Genomic DNA, 17,545 nt, shown 5'->3' with positions numbered 1-17,545 from the left:
TATGAAAAGTCTGGACCAGACAACATGAAGTCTGTATTTCTGGATGACACATAAAAATCTGGAAGATTCCAGAAAAATCTGGAAGGTTGGCAACGCTGGCTGTAGATCATCGCCCCGGATCTGAACTTTCGGCTCCGTCCTGGGATTCCGCCCCATTGCGCCGCTTTCGATGCCCGCCTATGGCTGCCCATCTGTGCGTTTCAATCAGCGCCCTCTGTTGGTCAGCATCTTACTCGACCATTACCTAGCCATTATTTGCGTATGGCGTCGGTGGTGTAAGATACGGTCCGCCTCAACTCCCAACAGCGCTTCCTGTGAACATTTACATTTATGTCGATGATTCTCACTGACCTTGGACTTATTCTCACCCACGCACTGGTTACAATTTCATGAAATTATTTAGCGGCTTTATCGGCGCGGGTTAAAGAGTTGAAATGAAAGACGGCCCAGCCAACAATTTGGTAGGTATATCAAAAGATATACGTACGTGTATGTCGACACAAATCATCGTACATGTCTAACGTACAGCATATACCTACCAAAAGTGGAGGCAATATACGTACATGTTTTCGTTAATTTCTGGTTTACGACATCGACAACATCATATGTGATGTCATTTACGATGTTAGAAATACTTTGGTACTTTATGTCGCATTGGCGTCGTTTTGTACGTTACATTAAAGGATTCGATTCATGCGCATTTACGATGATGGGAGGATTGACAGTTCCATCCACACTTTATGCGATGTGTGTTTTACCCTTTTACGACTTGAAGCGATATGATGATAAATTGGCGATTTAAGTCACCCTTAATGCGAGGTGTGTTGAACTCTTGTACGACTTGAAGCAATCTGACGATGGATTGGCGATTTAAGTCACCCTTTATGCGGGATGTTTTGTACTCCTGTATGACTCGAAGCAATCTGACGATGGAATGTCGATTTATGTCACCCTTTATGCGAGATGTGTTGTAGTCTTATACGATGTTCAGAGATTTTAACATCGATTGACAACTTAAGTCGCATTCTATAGGAGATGTATTACACTCTTTTACGATGTGAGGCAATTTTACGATCGTTTGGTGATTTAGACCACACTTTATACGAGGTTTGTTTTAATGTTATACGATTTGAACCGTAAAGCGATTTTGCGTGCTTCAGTATCCCAGTAAATTTGAATCGGCAGAGAGGTAACTCAAATCGCCAGAGGGATCGTAACGATCTCTCTGGCGATTTTGCATCATCACATCGTTAGAGAGGAACACACCATACGCGTGCCTTGGGTGAGTGCAACGAATTAAGCTAAGACACGCCCTCCAGAGAAACACACGAACACAATCCGAATCGTGTTTGTATGTTTCCCTCCGAGACGCGTGTTCGCCTGCCTGAGAAGTCGACAGCTACGATTGAAAGCACACACGGGACACGGGGACAAAATGCGACCACACCGTACGAGTGTACGATTCAAACTGATTTCGCATGTACGCATTCGTATTTGTTGCCTCTAGGAATCTCGGCAGGACAAACCGAATGAAAATATTTGCGTTCTTTGAGTGTCGCCGAAGTTAACCGTTTTATTCTAAGTTCGGTGACTCAACTCTCAATTTTTTGCATGCTCTGTCGATTTCTGAGAGGACGCGCTTACTGGGATGTAGCATGTTATGTGAATTTTTGTGATTAAAATACGATTCTGAAAATAAAATTAAAAATGGATTTGCATTTCAATACGTTTATTTGTATGTTTAATTTACAACGGATTGTTCTTCTAAATATTAATATCACATTGCTGTTTTTTTTCTTAATTTAGACAAATTTGACTTAAATTATAACAAACGTTGGCCAACATCACCTACTAAAAGTAGTAGATATGCGTCCATATGCAATCTAAAAGAGAAAGATAAATAAATAAGTATGAACCTAATTTGTGAAGCTTCCAGAAGAACTTACACATCATACAATTTCTTTCATGTTGTTGGATCAACATTATCAAAACCGGTGAACAAGACATCCCAACAAGGAGGATGAGTCAGATCGTACCAGGATGAAATATCCCAACATTAAATTTGATGTTTTCTGGTAACTCAAGGAATTTTCCTAGCAGCTAATAGCCCTCACTTATAATGCGACATTGGCCTCCTCGATCACCTATTTCAGCCCATTATCACGTCGCTGGAATATAAAAAAGGAATTAACAATGTTCATATAATTTCCAGCTTTAAGATGTTGCATACCGGTACACACTTCCAAGTAACCCTTACTTGGTTTTCTTTGTGTAGTAGGGATGTTTTTTTAAAATTTGCTCGAAGATGGATATCTTAAATTGAAGTAAATTGTAGATTTTTTTTCAAGTCAGCCGGGCCCAGAACATAATTATAAATCGTTTCTCTTCGTGCTGAAAAAGAAAATTCTAGTTAAATCCAGAGGTGATATGAAATTTAAAACATACATATTTAGTTTAAGTTATCCAGTAGTGCGTTTTCTTACAAATTTTAGAACGATTTTGGCAATAAGTCTGAAGCCTTGTTCCCACAGCGTTCGTGACGGATTTGGCTTCCGGTCTTACGCTGGATTCCGAACGCAAAATCGTGGAATGTCTTTCTCTACCCTGATTGATAAAGTAGTGGGTTAAGAAGCGCTGGTCGAGGAACTTGTTAAAGGCTGCATTGTGTAGAGCTTTGGTGGTCTCAAATGGAATTTTGGTTGGATTAAATTTGTATTAAAGTCATTTTGAGCCACACATTAATTTTCCTATCTCCGGCCTCATTGGTAAATAAAGTCAAGGTTGTAACTGTTACAATCTGAAATGAAAAAAAAAGAATAGTTGTTTGATCGTTTGAAATAAGGGATTTCCATACACTTACGCTTTAAAATTAAGAAAAAAATCGTTATTTATAAACGGATAATGCCTTCACCTCGTTGACCAACATGGACCCACACTTGTTTCTGCTGCTGACAGTTATAGAAAAAGCCCGGTTTGTTGACCGGATCAGCATCGCTGGACGCTGGTTCTTGATGTTTAAACCTAGATGCGTGGGGGGAAGAAAATGAATGTTCAGAAAATATTGTGTTTTGCTTTTTTTGTGGATTTTAGGTCATGCTCTGACAGGACAGTCACAATGTGCCACTTACCTTTATAGCCGCTGGCCAATGAACACACGAGCCTGTATGGCGAATAAATCAGAGTAGTTCCTCTTTACGGTGATCCTCAGGAAAGGTCCACACAGCCAGTGTGTGTTTCTCTCAGGGATTTCCTTTCGTTCAGGAATTCGGTTTCCAGGGGTCTCATCCTTAGAATCTGGGGAGTTGAACCCGTTGCTGTGCCGAGTCACCGCACAGTTTTTTTTTCAGCAATCGAACTCGCACTATGCAATATGCAAAGCGGTGCAAAACGAGCAAAACAAAAATGCGCGCGCCGGCACGTATGACGCATGCACGCAAAGTTTATGCTACTTACTATTTAATACACACTAACCCTTTAATAAATACGACACATAATTGAGTCGCATTGACCTTTATGCGATGCTGGTTAGCAGTGCGCAAAAGTGATAATGAATGATGCTTATGTGTGGTTCTTTACGATTCTGTCTGTAGACAATTACGATTTCGATACGAGAGTAATTTACGTTTGAATAAAATGCGTCTTAAGAATCTTATGCGATAGATATGAGATTTCATTTGACATCGGTCTAACTAAATACGAGTTCATCCAACAGATCGTAATTAAATCGTATTTCATTCAGTTTTAACATCTTCTACGATTAATATACGATATGGTTGAATGTTAAGTGCACACATTTACGAATCCGATTTGAGATGTACCAAAATACGAGTTCGACGATGATTTCTTCTACGATTTCATGTTGGCTGGGGAGTACAGGATCAGAAGAAAATTCTAAGGTGGTGAAAAGAGCATAGAGCATTTGGAATAGAAGCTCGACCACATACTAAATTCTTTGTCCCGCACCAATTAACTGTATTGGAGAAGAAGTACACAATAGAGGAGTAGTGGCATGAGGCCAAATCCGGCCAGAAGATTGTTGGGACGTTGTGGGCCCTCAGGAGAGGAAGCAGCCGCTTCTGGAGGCACTCTTTCATGTACACCTGTCCGTTCATCGTGTTCTGGGTCACGAAAGGTGCACTCCGCTTCCCGCACGTACATATGGCTTGCCAAACCAGGAATTTATTCGCAAATTCGGACATCTTCTGAGTGCGGGCATGCTCAGGGACGCTGAAGTCGGCCTTCACATATGTTTCGTCGCCCATGATGCAGCATTCAACTTTCGTCAGCATGTTGAGGTACAACTTCCTGGCACGGGTTTTGGTGGACTTGTTCTGATTCTCGTCGCGATTAGGGGCCTTTTGTACCTTGAACATTCGAAGCCCAGCCTTAGTTTTGGCCTTCTGGACAAAACTTCAACTTAGGTGCAGTTTCTTAGTCACATCGCGAACGAAGGCGTTCGGGTTTCAGGTCCCAACTACGCGGTTGTGATTTTTGGTGTTGTACAGAAACCTTTTTCCTTCACTTCTGGGCTTCCGATCGGTGGTCAATCGTTCCTAGAACCGCTTTATCACTCGCGACATCGTGGAATTAGCGATTCCCAACGTTTAAGCGATGTAACGATGCGAGTGATCCTTGTTCTCGTGATGAATGCACAAGTTTTTATCACGCACGGGCTGTTCTTTCGACTCCATTTCCGCGAGTTTTGATCACAGGACTTTAAAATTTGCAGGATGTAAACACTGCACTATGAACTAAATCCACCCAAAATTTTCATTAAATTCTACCCAACAGTTAAAAAGTTAGAGCAATTTCATCGTGGACAGCCTTTATGAGCTACCAAAAAAGAGTAACGAAGTGCTAAAATTAGGTATTTTCAGCTTAAAAAACTTGTGATTATCAAAGCGCTTCAGTAAGATTATTTTATAAAGAACATTTCTAGCATAACATTTAAAAAGGGCGAAACTGCCAAATGTAAACAAATCGAGTTAACGGTCATTCCGGATTTACGCAGTTGCACTTTACCTACTAAACGCGGTTTCATCTTAAAATCGCTTAAAACTTTCAAAAAATTGATAAAATTAAAATGGGCGAAACTTCATGTTGATGCATTTTCGTTGGAACGTGAAGTTACGCCTATTCAAAATGGGGTTAATTTTTCTATTCGTGTTGGGCTAATAGGCGTAACTGAGTTGACCGTGTGTGACAAAACGGCCTAATTAGTTTTTGCGTGTGAGACCAATTCGCGATTTCGAAGCTAATTTTTGACAGCTCGTGTGTGTGCAAGAAAATGTAAACAAACGGGTGAAAATACTAGCTTCTAATAAATCATTATTTTCTTTGATTTGGTTAGGATTTTCAGAAAATGACGGATACAGATTTGGAGTAGAAGGTTCAGAGATTATTGTGAGCTATAGGAGAAAATGTGTATGTACCGTGAAGCATCGCAAATCGACATCAAAAAAGGTCAATTTTTTACTACTCCAAAAACTACTCTGAGTATTTCACATATTTTTGAATGAAAACTCGAGCCAAATGCACATTTTCAATTGCAGTTTGTTAAAAGAGTAGTCAATTAACGTTCCTTCAAAATTTGGGAAAGACCCAACAATTGGTAAGGTAGAATTTTTTATTCGAAAAAACATAAATTTTTGCTATTTTCTATTAGGTTTCCTTCTGCAGCTGCATACAATCAGGCGTAATAATTTTAAAGCTGGAAAGCGGATTTTTATATTTGATGGTGGTTGACATGAAAAAAAAATTATATCCTTGGATTACTACACAATTCAAGTTTACTTAAATGCTTTTCAATTGCCATCGTTCAAGGGTTATAAAATGTTTTGTATTTTTATCGGACCTCATGATCTCATTTTTTTTGGAAAATTTTATTGAAAATAATATTTATACAACCACTAGCTGTAGAAAATTTTAAATTAAAACTTAACATTTTATACTGTCTTAGGCTGAAACTATTTAAATTTTTATATAACGTATTTATTAAATGAAACAACTAAACCAAATCCAATAGTTATAGTTTAAAGTAACAACGAGAAAATCGTTCTTTTATATAGATCAACGAGAATCGCATAAAGTTTAATATGAAGATATGATAAAAAATATTGATTATTGGCAAAAATTAAGAGTTAAGAAAATGGACGAAAAGATTGATTCACATAGGGGCCGTTCAGATACCACATGGACAGAAAAAAGAGATTTTTGACCCCCTCCTCCCCCTCCGTGGACATTTGGCAAACCCCTGCCTCCCTCACCGTATGTCCACGTGGACAGATTTGAAATTTTTTTTTTTAATCTAATTTGTAATAATTATAATTATTATTAATTTCAAAATTATCATATTTATAGCTTGCTTTCAAGTTGCTACTAGTTGCTTAAACTTAAACTGGAAAGCTTTGCAATTTTAAGATTTTGATTAAAACATCTTAATATTTATTCACCTTTAGAAAATGTTTTGAAAGTAAGTATGTCCACGTGGACACTACCCAAACCCCTACCCCCCTCTCCGTGGACATTTTCATACCCCCTCCTGCCCCCTAAGTTGTCCAGGTGGTATCTGAACGGCCCCATGTTAGTTTTCTCTGACCGACAGACTTTATCAGATAGAATTGACTCTCCTACCAGGCTAATTTATTTAAATTTACTTTAAAACAAACTCCAATTTTTCAAAGGAGTGTTTTTTTTTTCAAAATCATTTGGATTTATGAAAACTTAACTCGAAGCAATGTAAAGTTGTCTATAATTTATCGTTCACCCAGAATGTTTCTCACGCTACATCGTACTACCCCAGATGGCAGCAGCGCAGCTTCGAAAGAGCGGATGGGCGTAACTTCAAAACCAAAACAAAAACGGCCGATCAATTGGAGTCGTAACTGAAATCGAAAACATAAAAAGGCGAAACTCGAAAATCTCGGAAATTTAGTGAAAAAAGTTGAAGATTTTGATAACCAACGAACAATAAGTGAATATAATGCACTTTTTTTGATTTTGTGGAACAAAAAGTGGTCGATTTTTTAAATAGGATTTGATAAGATGTTCCGAAATTTCCAACGCGATTTTCTCGTTTCGAGCTAACTGCTAGTTTCGCCCTTTTTAAATGTTACGCTAGATTTTGTCCCAATTTGTTGAAAAATCGGTCTTCAATTGTTCAATTTAGAGCCGAAATTCGTTCGAATAAATGAAGGAAATTTTCCAAAAGAACTTGAGCGTAGTAGGGCAATTAAGCTCAAAACAGGCATGGAGACGGATGCCAGGCCAAGTACCAATTTCTATACCCCTTTTTTGGATCACTCTCATTATTATTAATGTCTAGAGAGCCTGAGATGGCAGATTCAAGTATTACTATTTATTTTTAAATATTTTCCTAATTCTTTTTTGTTATCCTAATCTGGAAATTCCACCTTTCCTGACAGATTGATTTTCGCAAAGAAATATTAGGACTGAGGTCAACTCGACAAAAAGATAATCTAAATTTTCTTTCTAGCATTCCTTATTCCAAACATCTATATTCTAGTGAGTACCAAAATTATTCAGGGATAGTTCATTCACCGGGTCGAATTTTTCTCTCGAGGCCTCGGGTATCCATTTTCCGAGAACACGAGGACCGACCCAACCCGAATCGAAACTGGGTCCTTTCCCTGTCTAGTATGTCGTTCGCAGGATGTCACCATTTAGTTGCCGCACTCAGTCGAATCAAGTTGTGTATTTTTCTCGGTCTCGGTCTTTGGGATTCTTTGGGCGAATCCATCCATCCATCCATCCTCCGGTTTCCGGCGTAACTGTATCTTTGAGTCTGCTGCCCCCTCGCCTCCTATCCGTAATCGTCTCTTGTCTCGGGTCCTGTGTCTGTATCCTATCTTTCGTCTCGTCGCGTCGTCGTTTCGATAATTCGGTCGTCGTAAGGAGTGCCGTTGTGCATAATTTTTGACCGCACAATTTGTCATCGAGTCGAAGCATCCGGCCATTGATCCATCGGGTCCTCGTTATCTTGCTAACGGAGATTGGACCAGCTTCCGGTTCGGTTGATGAGGTTGTGACGTCTAGCCGGAAGTGAACCACAGACGTGTGACCTTTGGCTTTGGGTGGTGTTTTTCGAGTCTGTTTGCTTCCTGGGAAAAATCAATGCTCCAGATCTTCGAGTGAGAATTCTCACAGTACTCAGACCACACCACTCGTCTTGTCTAATACTAAGTCCATTCGAGGCGTGAGGAACTGAGAATTGTGAATCAAAGCATAACAAGAGGCGTTAGAAAGCATAGTTTATCTGAAATAAAGTGTTTGCATTACAGCTAAAATGCCCCTTGAGGCTGTGATGATGTTGTAGTGCTTGGGAGCGGATGTTTGATTCAAAACGGTGGTATCAATTTGTGGGTTTTTCTTGAGTGTTATTCTCATTCTCCTGGACCACCGCCTAAATTGGATACACATTCGTCACGTTACGTTTTCTAGTAAGTATCAACGGATTTTTTTTAAGGGTTTAAGGTTTGAATGAGTATAACCGGAAACATGCTGAGTGTTGTCACACCCGATTGTTTTTAAAATCGATGTATGAAACTTTCCTTTATCGTTTTGAGACACACCCTTTTAACAAGACATTTGTTCTAGTTTCAATCACTAGAACTTTGGTGTAGTTGTTGTAACTATTGAGACAGAAATGGTTTACCAAATACCAACATAATGTCTTTTCGAAGTATGGGATAGCATGAGATCCATAAGAAGAGATAATTGGCCACAAGATGCTCGTTATGCTGTGTTTTATTTTCTTTTCTACTTTGGAAAGCAGCTAAGAGGCAATTTGTTCATTCTATTCGATAAAAAAGCGATAATGTGTTTGAGTAGATACTACAGTGCTCCAAATGTCCTGACTTTTGAAAAAGTTATGCGTTGCAGGCTAAAATTAATCCAAGGCCTTGTACGAGATGTAATGCCAAATTTGGGCTTCCGATATAGCCGATTTTTCGGCCGGAGGGAACCGAAGTTATAGATGAAAAACTGGTTTTTCATGTTTCTCCCGAACAAAATGTCTCAAAATCCCATGCAAACTTCAATCTCGTTGAGCAACCTCTTCCCGTGATCCGATCTAGCCCAAATTTGGCATGAGATCTTGTACTAGGCCTAACACTAATTTTAGCCTGCAGCGCATAACATTTCACATTGTTTTGGTTGATTGGTTTTCAGTGGTGATTAATCAGATAAACCTGATTGTTTTTATTTTAATTTTTTTTTCAAACGTAGTAGGACCGTTCACTATAGGCACTTTTCCATTCAATCATTTTTTTGAACAATAAACATAGAAATTCCGAATAGTTGATTCAGTACATAAACGAGAAAAATAAATAGAATAAGTTCAGAAATAAATATAGTTGTCTGACCCGCAAGGCGTGAAAAAGAAGAGGTGGTTGGTGGGGAGGGGGGGGGGGGGTGTGGGGTTTGGATGTTCTAAAAAAATCTAGGAAAGGAGATCGAAACTAGATAATTAATTGGAATTAAAACGTGAAATATATTGTCGCTGAATCCCCAAACCGGAGTTTTCGTCAATATCAGCGCCGGCGACATTAACTGACGACATTTCACGTTGACCAACATCTTTTTGTAACAAAAAAAAATTGGTTGCCGATTGCCGAGGTGTTTGCTGAATTGATTTGACATTTTCCATCGTCGCTGGTTGGCAAGGTTGCCAATCACCATCGTGAAAACTTTGAATTTCAACTGTAGCTAAGATAGGGTTGCCATATCCTGATACGCCAAAAAGAGTACATTGAGAAATATTTTCAAAATTGTTAAGACAAACGCCATTTATTCAAAGCCATGATGTTTTAGGTCATTAAAATAGCACCAATAGCGCCAATTTGTTGCGAGCTATGTGACTTAATTTACAAATTCAAGTTTCAATTAAATACATACTGAGAAAGCACACGAAAGTTGATAAAAAAAATGAATTTTAAAATAGTTTTTTTTATAGAGGCGTCGTTTTTCACTCTTCAAAAACATTATTGCTGATTCGTTCGCTTTTTTGCACTGTGTTTTTGTTGTTGTTATGCATATTGCCTACTGTGCAGGAGTTCAACAGTCTCAAAGGTGCTAATTTTGAACGAAAAATCTAGATTGAAATCGTTATTCCTTTCTAGTGCTTTGCAACGAATGCGGTCGAATATTCTGTCGATTTTTTGAGAAAATACAAAAACGATTATTTAAACTTCCTACTATTTCTTCCATATTAATTCCACACGCAGAAAAAAGATTTTTTATTTCAAAGGAAAGTGCCGCAAAAACAGAGGATTTTTTCCTTTGATTTTGGGATAAATAAAAATTCCTTTGATTCAAGGACATTCTCGTTTGTTTCAAAGAATTTTTTTTTTGAAAAATCTTTGAATTAAAATCTTAATGCTTTGAAACAAAAACCAGTTTCATTTGATGCAAAATTGTTTCCGTTTGCTACAATGTAATTTAGATTCAGATTTAAAAGGATTGGTTCATTGAACCATTTTCCTTTTATTCCAATTGGAAGACATATTTTCTGTTGCTCCAAAATTCCTATTAGGAATTTTGAATAATAAAAAGAAACAATTTACATCTTAAATTCATTTTTATTCACAAACTTACCACAAACACTGGTTCATTATAATGGAATTAACCGGTCCTAAATGTTGGCCTGAGGGCATTCTTCTTGGGCGGCTCAATAGACTTCCGGAAGCAACTCCGGTTGCTAGCTTTATTGGTCATCCAACTGGTGATTGCCGCTGAAGATCGGGCCGGAGATAATCAGACCGCTGGATTTTGGGCGGAATCAGCCGTGGTCCTGTAACAATGAAAAAGTTTATATAAAATCTTAAATATTCACTTTTTGACTAACGGATTAACACGCACTTACCATGGTATGCATTCCTCATCCTGAATCCTCCTAAATAGCTATCTCTGATTCACTAGTTTTGATTTTTAACACGACCGGCCAAACTTTATCCGAAATTCGGTACTTGCTCAATCCAAATTATCATCTAAGTTAGAAGTTTTAACTTAAAGAAATTATTTCTTCCTGTTGAAAACATTTTTCTTTGGTTGAATGAAAATTTACTTTGTTTCAAAAGCCATATGCAATTGAAAAAATGTCTTTTGAATCAAAAAATTTGTTTAAAATCAAAGTCCAAAATTATTCAAATCAAAAAATTAATTCTTTCTTTCAAAAATTATTCATTTGAATTAGAACGAGAATTCATTGATTTAAAGAAAACAGGAGTTTGATTCAAAGAACTGAGTGTTTTGAATCAAAGTCAGTTTTGTTTTGTTTCAAAATCCAAGTTTTCTCTTAGTGCACTAATGTTTTTGAGTTGATCAATTTCCACCAGATGTGTAATGCATAAGATTCTTCAAGTATGTAGATATGGGTCTCTTGTTTGACAAAGATTTCAAGAGTTATGTTTCATTTCGGGGCGCTCCATCGAAAAATGTGAATACTTACTGAAAGGAAATCTGATCATTATCAAAATGAAAATGAATTCCAGTGAAATGTCAGGACTAAACATCTTGAAACAGGTGCCTAGAAATTCGAAATTGCTTACTTGATACCGAATTATGTGGATTAAGAACGAAATTGAGCAAGATATCTTCAAAATAGTTTTAAAAAGAACGATGATCCTTGACCTCAAGCATCCCATATCATACCACAGTTCACACGTATCCACACGGCCGGGAAGTTCTGGGCGATTTATTTTAATTTGGAAAAATAGGGCTAATTACAAAAAAAATCCCGGCATTCTTCAAAGACATTCCACACTTAATCTTTTCTCCTGTGATCGGGACAATTTCGTTCTGTATTTTCGACAGCTGAAATTACAGGACGATTTCAGGACAGAAAAACCGCTCAGGAAAACAATTGTCAAACTCACCTGTAGGATTGTGGTGGATGCCGGACTTGCTATCGCATGTCGCAACATTGTTGCAAGAATTGCCACACGGTGCGATGTGAATGTTTATGCGAGCTAAGCATTCTTGATAAACATCCTACATCGACCCATGGGCAATGAACTGCATATGCTGACGCGACGGATCATGTTCAGTCTGTCACCGCGCGATAGAATTAAGTTAACGAATAATAAAGAGTTCTGTACCAACCACCAACGAGTTAAGGTCTACATTTTATCACGTCCCCCAAGAGTATAGTTCATGGTTGACGAGACCAGTTCATGGCGATCCTGCAGTGTAAAAGTTAACCTGAGTGAAATGCGAATTAGTGTAGTACGAAAATTTTCGGAAAACCAGTGTTAAGGACCACGATGAGAAACAGTGAAGAAAATAAGTCGGTGTGATTTTTCCAGGGTGACTGAAAACAGAAGAAACCCGAACTTTGCACCCAGGGGCACCCAGTGAACAGAGTGCACGAATAACACAGTTTCGCGTTAAAACTCTGCATTAGCTCTAACTCTAAGTGAAACCGAATCAAGCGAAGAGCAGAAAAATTAAATCTCGAGCCATGCTAAATCAATAATTGACGCGTATGGAGAGTGTAGCGTAATTAATTACCAGTGCAATGGGCTGGTTCTCGGCGGACGAGATCGTCGCGCCAACAAGTAGTGCGGTGGGAAACAGTCAGAATCACACAATTCAGACCGTCGCGCTATGTACGCTTGCCATCATGGCGGCAGGGTACATTATCGTAAAAGCAGTGACGAAAATTCAACGCCAACACACAGAAAGAGTAGCAGACCGAGTTGCCCGGCGTGTCGTGGCACAAGTGTAGAAAAAAAAAAGTGACACAGATAAGCGAATGGAGAAAAGACGGTGATGGACAAAAATGAACAGTTATATCAAAAGTGATAAAAGACGCTAAGAAAATCGCACAAAATGGCTAGTGACAGAAGCCTTGAAAAAACAATCATTAACGAGTGCATTGAAGCCCTAGAGCGCGAGTCAAAATATTGGTCTCAACTGGGCGCAGAAGAAATATTCAAGCTAGCAGCAGCGGCAGTAACGAAAAATCAGCAGCGATACGGGAACCACGAGGAGACATCGAAAGTCTATTATGGGACTACCGGGAACTGGAAATGGTTCTCTCGGAGTACGAGCGTCTACAATTATAGGGAAGTATCCATAATAAAAGTTATTGTAAAAAAAAACACATATTTAGGCAGATTACTATTTTTAGGTTCTATCATTCCAATGATGACGCAGTAATTCAAATATAAACGTGAGTAATTGATTTGGATTTAGTGAATTAGTTTAGTAAGTAATTAATGGAAAAATTTTTTGAGGCCGGAGATCGTTTGAAAAACCTTCAGCTCCAACTCAAGAAAAAATCAACATACACAGAAGAAACAAAAAAAAGCAAAAGTGAAAGCTATAAAGCTTATACTTTTAGAATTGAAAGAGGTCATTTCGAAAACGGGAAAAGACGCTACACCTTATGTGGAGCGCTATAAACATTTAAAATCAATAGCCACAGAGTGTCTAAAAATCCTAAAAGCGCAACCGCTGGATGACACTATTATAGAGGAAGTAAAAGAAGACGGAAATTCTAAATTAGAAGAAGCAGAAGAAGTAGAAGAAGAGGAACAAGAAGTAGATGATAAAGAAGGAATAGAAGAGGAAGAATAAGAGATAGACTCTGAATTGGAAGACGAGTCGACTGATTTTCTATCAGACGATGAGATAGCTGAAAAAAAAAAATGGTAGCCATCCTCGATTTATCGTTAGCTATGAAGCTAATTGATAAATACGATGGAGAACCATCGAAACTGTCTCTGTTCATAGAGACAGTAGAGCTCTTGGTGGAATACTCCACGGATGTTCCACCAACAGCCATAATCAAATTTTTGAAAACAAGGTTAGTGGGCGCAGCCCATGGTGCAATCGACAATGCACAATCCGTCAAGGAGGCATTCGATGCACTAAAAGTCAAATTCTCGATCAAAGTAACACCGAGGGCGGTGGAAAAAGAAATGTTGTCTAAGAGACAACAATCCAAGACTATTTCTGACTATGGATCAGAAATAGAAAAACTATCCGCTAAACTAGCCGCCGCTCACGTCTCAATGGGAACATTCCCAAATGAGGCAGCGGCATTAAATATAGTAGAACCCGTAGCGGTCCAGGCCTTTGTCGAAGGGCTGAAAGATCCCTCGACAAAATTTTTCTTGAAAGCGAGAAACCCTACCTCACTAAACAAAGCCATATCCGATGCTTTGGAATGCCAAAGTGCTCCGAACGCGGATGTAAGTATTGAGAACATGATGGCCCTATGGTGCACTGCTGGAAGCAGACACCATAAAGGAAATTTCAGCAATTACGGAAATTACTGGAGAGGCCGGGGAAACCCTAGAGGTCGCGGTTTCTCCAGAGGAAACGGGGGTTACCGAGGAAGAGGCAATTACTCAAATTTTAACAACGGTAACAACTCCAATTTTAACAACAATCGAAATAACTATTACGGAAGCTCCAGAGGTAACGGTCGTGGTCGTGGACGTGGAGGTTCACACACTGCAAACGTTGCCGAAGAATGTCCTCAAAGACAGCCTCAACAACAACAACAACAACAAAATGATAACCAACAGAGAGAGGAAGCTAATCTGATAGATCTTTTTCGCTGATTTTAATGCAAAAAAGGCTCTCAGAGCTAGATTCCTACTATTTAACAAAGAAGTGGAACTGATAGTGGACACTGGAGCATCTTGTTGTCTTTTAGACAAAAGGTGTATCCCTGAAGAAATTTTTATAGATGATTCCTTAACACTAGATGGATTATAAAAATGATAAGTCAGACAGAATGCAACAGCTTTTCAAAGAATTGGATTTGAGTCTTTTGCCAAAAACAGAGAAACAACATATGGAACAAATTTGCACAAAATATGCTGATATATTTTGTCTTGAAAACGATAATCTGACTGTAACAGATAAATTCCCTTTGCCTAATATTGAAGACATTATAGATACACTTTCAGGTGCTCGTTATTTTTCGCATTTAGACTTGTCACAAGGATATTATCAATGCACCCTACGTCCAGAAGATAGACCAGTGACAGCTTTTTCGACACCATCCGGACAGTATCAAATGACGAGACTGCCGATGGGTCTCAAAATAAGCCCCTCATCATTTTCCCGTCTTATGACGATAGCGATGTCAGGGTTGGATATGACAAAATGTCTTGTCTATTTAGATGACATTATTGTCTTTGGTAAGTCAATTGAGGAACACAATAGGAACCTCATTGCAGTTTTTGAAAAACTTCGAAAAGTCAATCTAAAATTGAATCCTAAGAAATGTAATTTCTTTAAAACAGAGTTACTCTACTTAGGACACTTTATATCCGCTGAAGGAATAAAGCCTGATCCTGCTAAAATAGAAGCAGTGAAAAAATGGCCCATTCCGAAAAATGCGGACGAGGTGAAGCGTTTCGTAGCGTTTGCGAATTATTATCGCAAACATGTTAAAAATTTTGCAGCAATATGCGCACCTCTAAATCTCCTAACAAGAAAGAATACACAATTCAATTGGAGCATTGAATGCAATGAAGCCTTCAATACTTTAAGAGAAAAATTTATAAATCCACCTGTACTTGATTTTCCTGATTTTGGTAAAAATAATACCTTTACGTTACATACGGATGCATCTGGGTATGCAATTGGTGCAGTTCTTTCCAATGGAAATGGCAGACCGGTTGCATATGCTAGTAAATCCTTAAACCAGGCTGAGACTAGATATCCAACTATAGAGAAGGAACTATTGGCTTTGGTGTGGGCAATTAGACATTTCCGACCGTACCTTTACGGAAGAAAGTTTATTGTTCATACTGATCACAGGCCATTAGTTTACCTGTTTTCTTTAACAGATCCTTCAAGTAGGCTAACCAAATTTCGGTTGGCACTTGAGGAGTACGATTTTCAAATTAACTATATTCCCGAAAGGAATAATGTGATAGCGGACGCGTTATCACGTATTTCGATTTCCGATCTAAAAACTATGACAGAAACAACAATGACAATGATAACACGGTCAAAATCAAAACAAATCAAAGAAATCACTGACACGGAAGGAACTGATCAGCCTCAAGAGTCAAATGTGGAATATATGGAAATGGAAGTATGTCCAAGTATAAAAGAAATTGAAATAACCCCACAAAAAATAAGAATACCACAAACTCAAACATTAACTCACCTACGGGGAGTAATGAAAAAGGTAGTGGATTATATAAAAAAATTAAAAATGAAGAATACCGCCAACTCAAACATTAACTCACCTAATAACCTAATCACCAGTAATAAAAAAGGTAGCGAATTATATAAAAATTTAAGAATGAAGAACGTATGCATACTATTAAAAAGAAAAAAGAGCGCTCAACATCTAATGGAAAATATCCATGAAATAAAAATAAAGGATATACCAGATATAATTATTATAGGGGAACACATAAAAGTGATAAAAGAAGACATACAGAAAAAGATAATAATGAACGATTATCATGTACTACCAACGGCAGGCCATGCAGGCATCAATAGAACTCTGCACACTATCCAGCAAATATTCTATTGGAAGAATATGAAAAAAGATATCAAAGTTTTCATTGATTCGTGCCAGTTATGCCAGAAAAACAGAATCATAAATAAACCCAAAACACCAATGATAATCACAACAACAGCTGAAACTGCGTTTGAAATAATTTACTTAGATCTAGTTGGTCCTTTACTGCCTAGTGCAGAAGGTAACCGATATATATTAACAACGCAATGCGACCTGACAAAGTTTATTACGGCAACAGCCATTAAAAACAAAGAGACAGAAACGGTAGCGAAAGCTTTTGTAGAAACCATTGTTTTAAACTATGGGATTCCAAAAAGAATCGTAACAGATAGAGGCAAAGAATTCATGTCGAATCTATTTTCGGATATATGCAAATTACTCGAAATAGAAAAACTGAATTCAACAGCATATCACCACGAAACAATCGGTGGACTAGAAAATTCTCATAAAAATTTGGGAAATTTCTTACGTATATATAGTGAAAAATCACCCTTGTATTGGGACAGTTGGTTAAAATACTACCAGTTCGCGTTCAATACTACAGTCCACACAACGACAAGCAAAACACCATTTGAACTAGTTTTCGGTAAAATCTGTAATTTGCCATCCAACCTATCTGACACCGAGACAGTTGACCCAATATATGACATTGAGGATTATTCAAAAAATTTAAAAATTAAATTGAAATCTTCACAACAAGCAATCAGGGACAAAATAATACAAGAGAAAATAAAACGAGTTGAAAAATTCAACACCTTAGCGAAACAAATGAACTTTAACAAAGGAGACTTAGTGTTATTAAAAAATGAAACTGGGTCCAAGATGGAAAATATATATGTAGGACCATACCAAGTAGTTGAAGATTTAGATTCAAATTTGAAAATAATAATTAAAAATAAGGAAGAAATAGTTCATAAATCTAGGATAAAGATATTTAGAAAATAAAACCAGAGCGTGTGGTGGATAGAATGAAACTATTCCATTAGAGTAAATTGCTACGATAGTTTATTTTAAAGAGAGAATAAT

The 17,545-nt window shown here is 37.9% G+C and overlaps 1 long non-coding RNA gene across 1 annotated transcript; it reads right to left on the bottom strand.

The window, feature by feature from the left end:
• Positions 1-2,108: 2,108 nt before the first annotated feature.
• LOC129750140 (uncharacterized) lies at positions 2,109-3,243 on the bottom strand. Its single transcript, XR_008738303.1, has 5 exons — positions 3,129-3,243; positions 2,861-3,021; positions 2,446-2,797; positions 2,231-2,391; positions 2,109-2,168 (listed from the first exon to the last, which is right to left on the bottom strand). It is a non-coding gene; the product is annotated as an uncharacterized LOC129750140 (long non-coding RNA).
• Positions 3,244-17,545: the final 14,302 nt, after the last annotated feature.

The sequence above is a fragment of the Uranotaenia lowii genome, chromosome 2 (assembly GCF_029784155.1).
Source record: "Uranotaenia lowii strain MFRU-FL chromosome 2, ASM2978415v1, whole genome shotgun sequence".
Lineage (NCBI taxonomy): Eukaryota > Metazoa > Arthropoda > Insecta > Diptera > Culicidae > Uranotaenia > Uranotaenia lowii.
The sequence above is the reverse complement of the archived record's forward strand: the minus strand, read 5'-3'. Positions and strand labels throughout refer to the sequence as shown.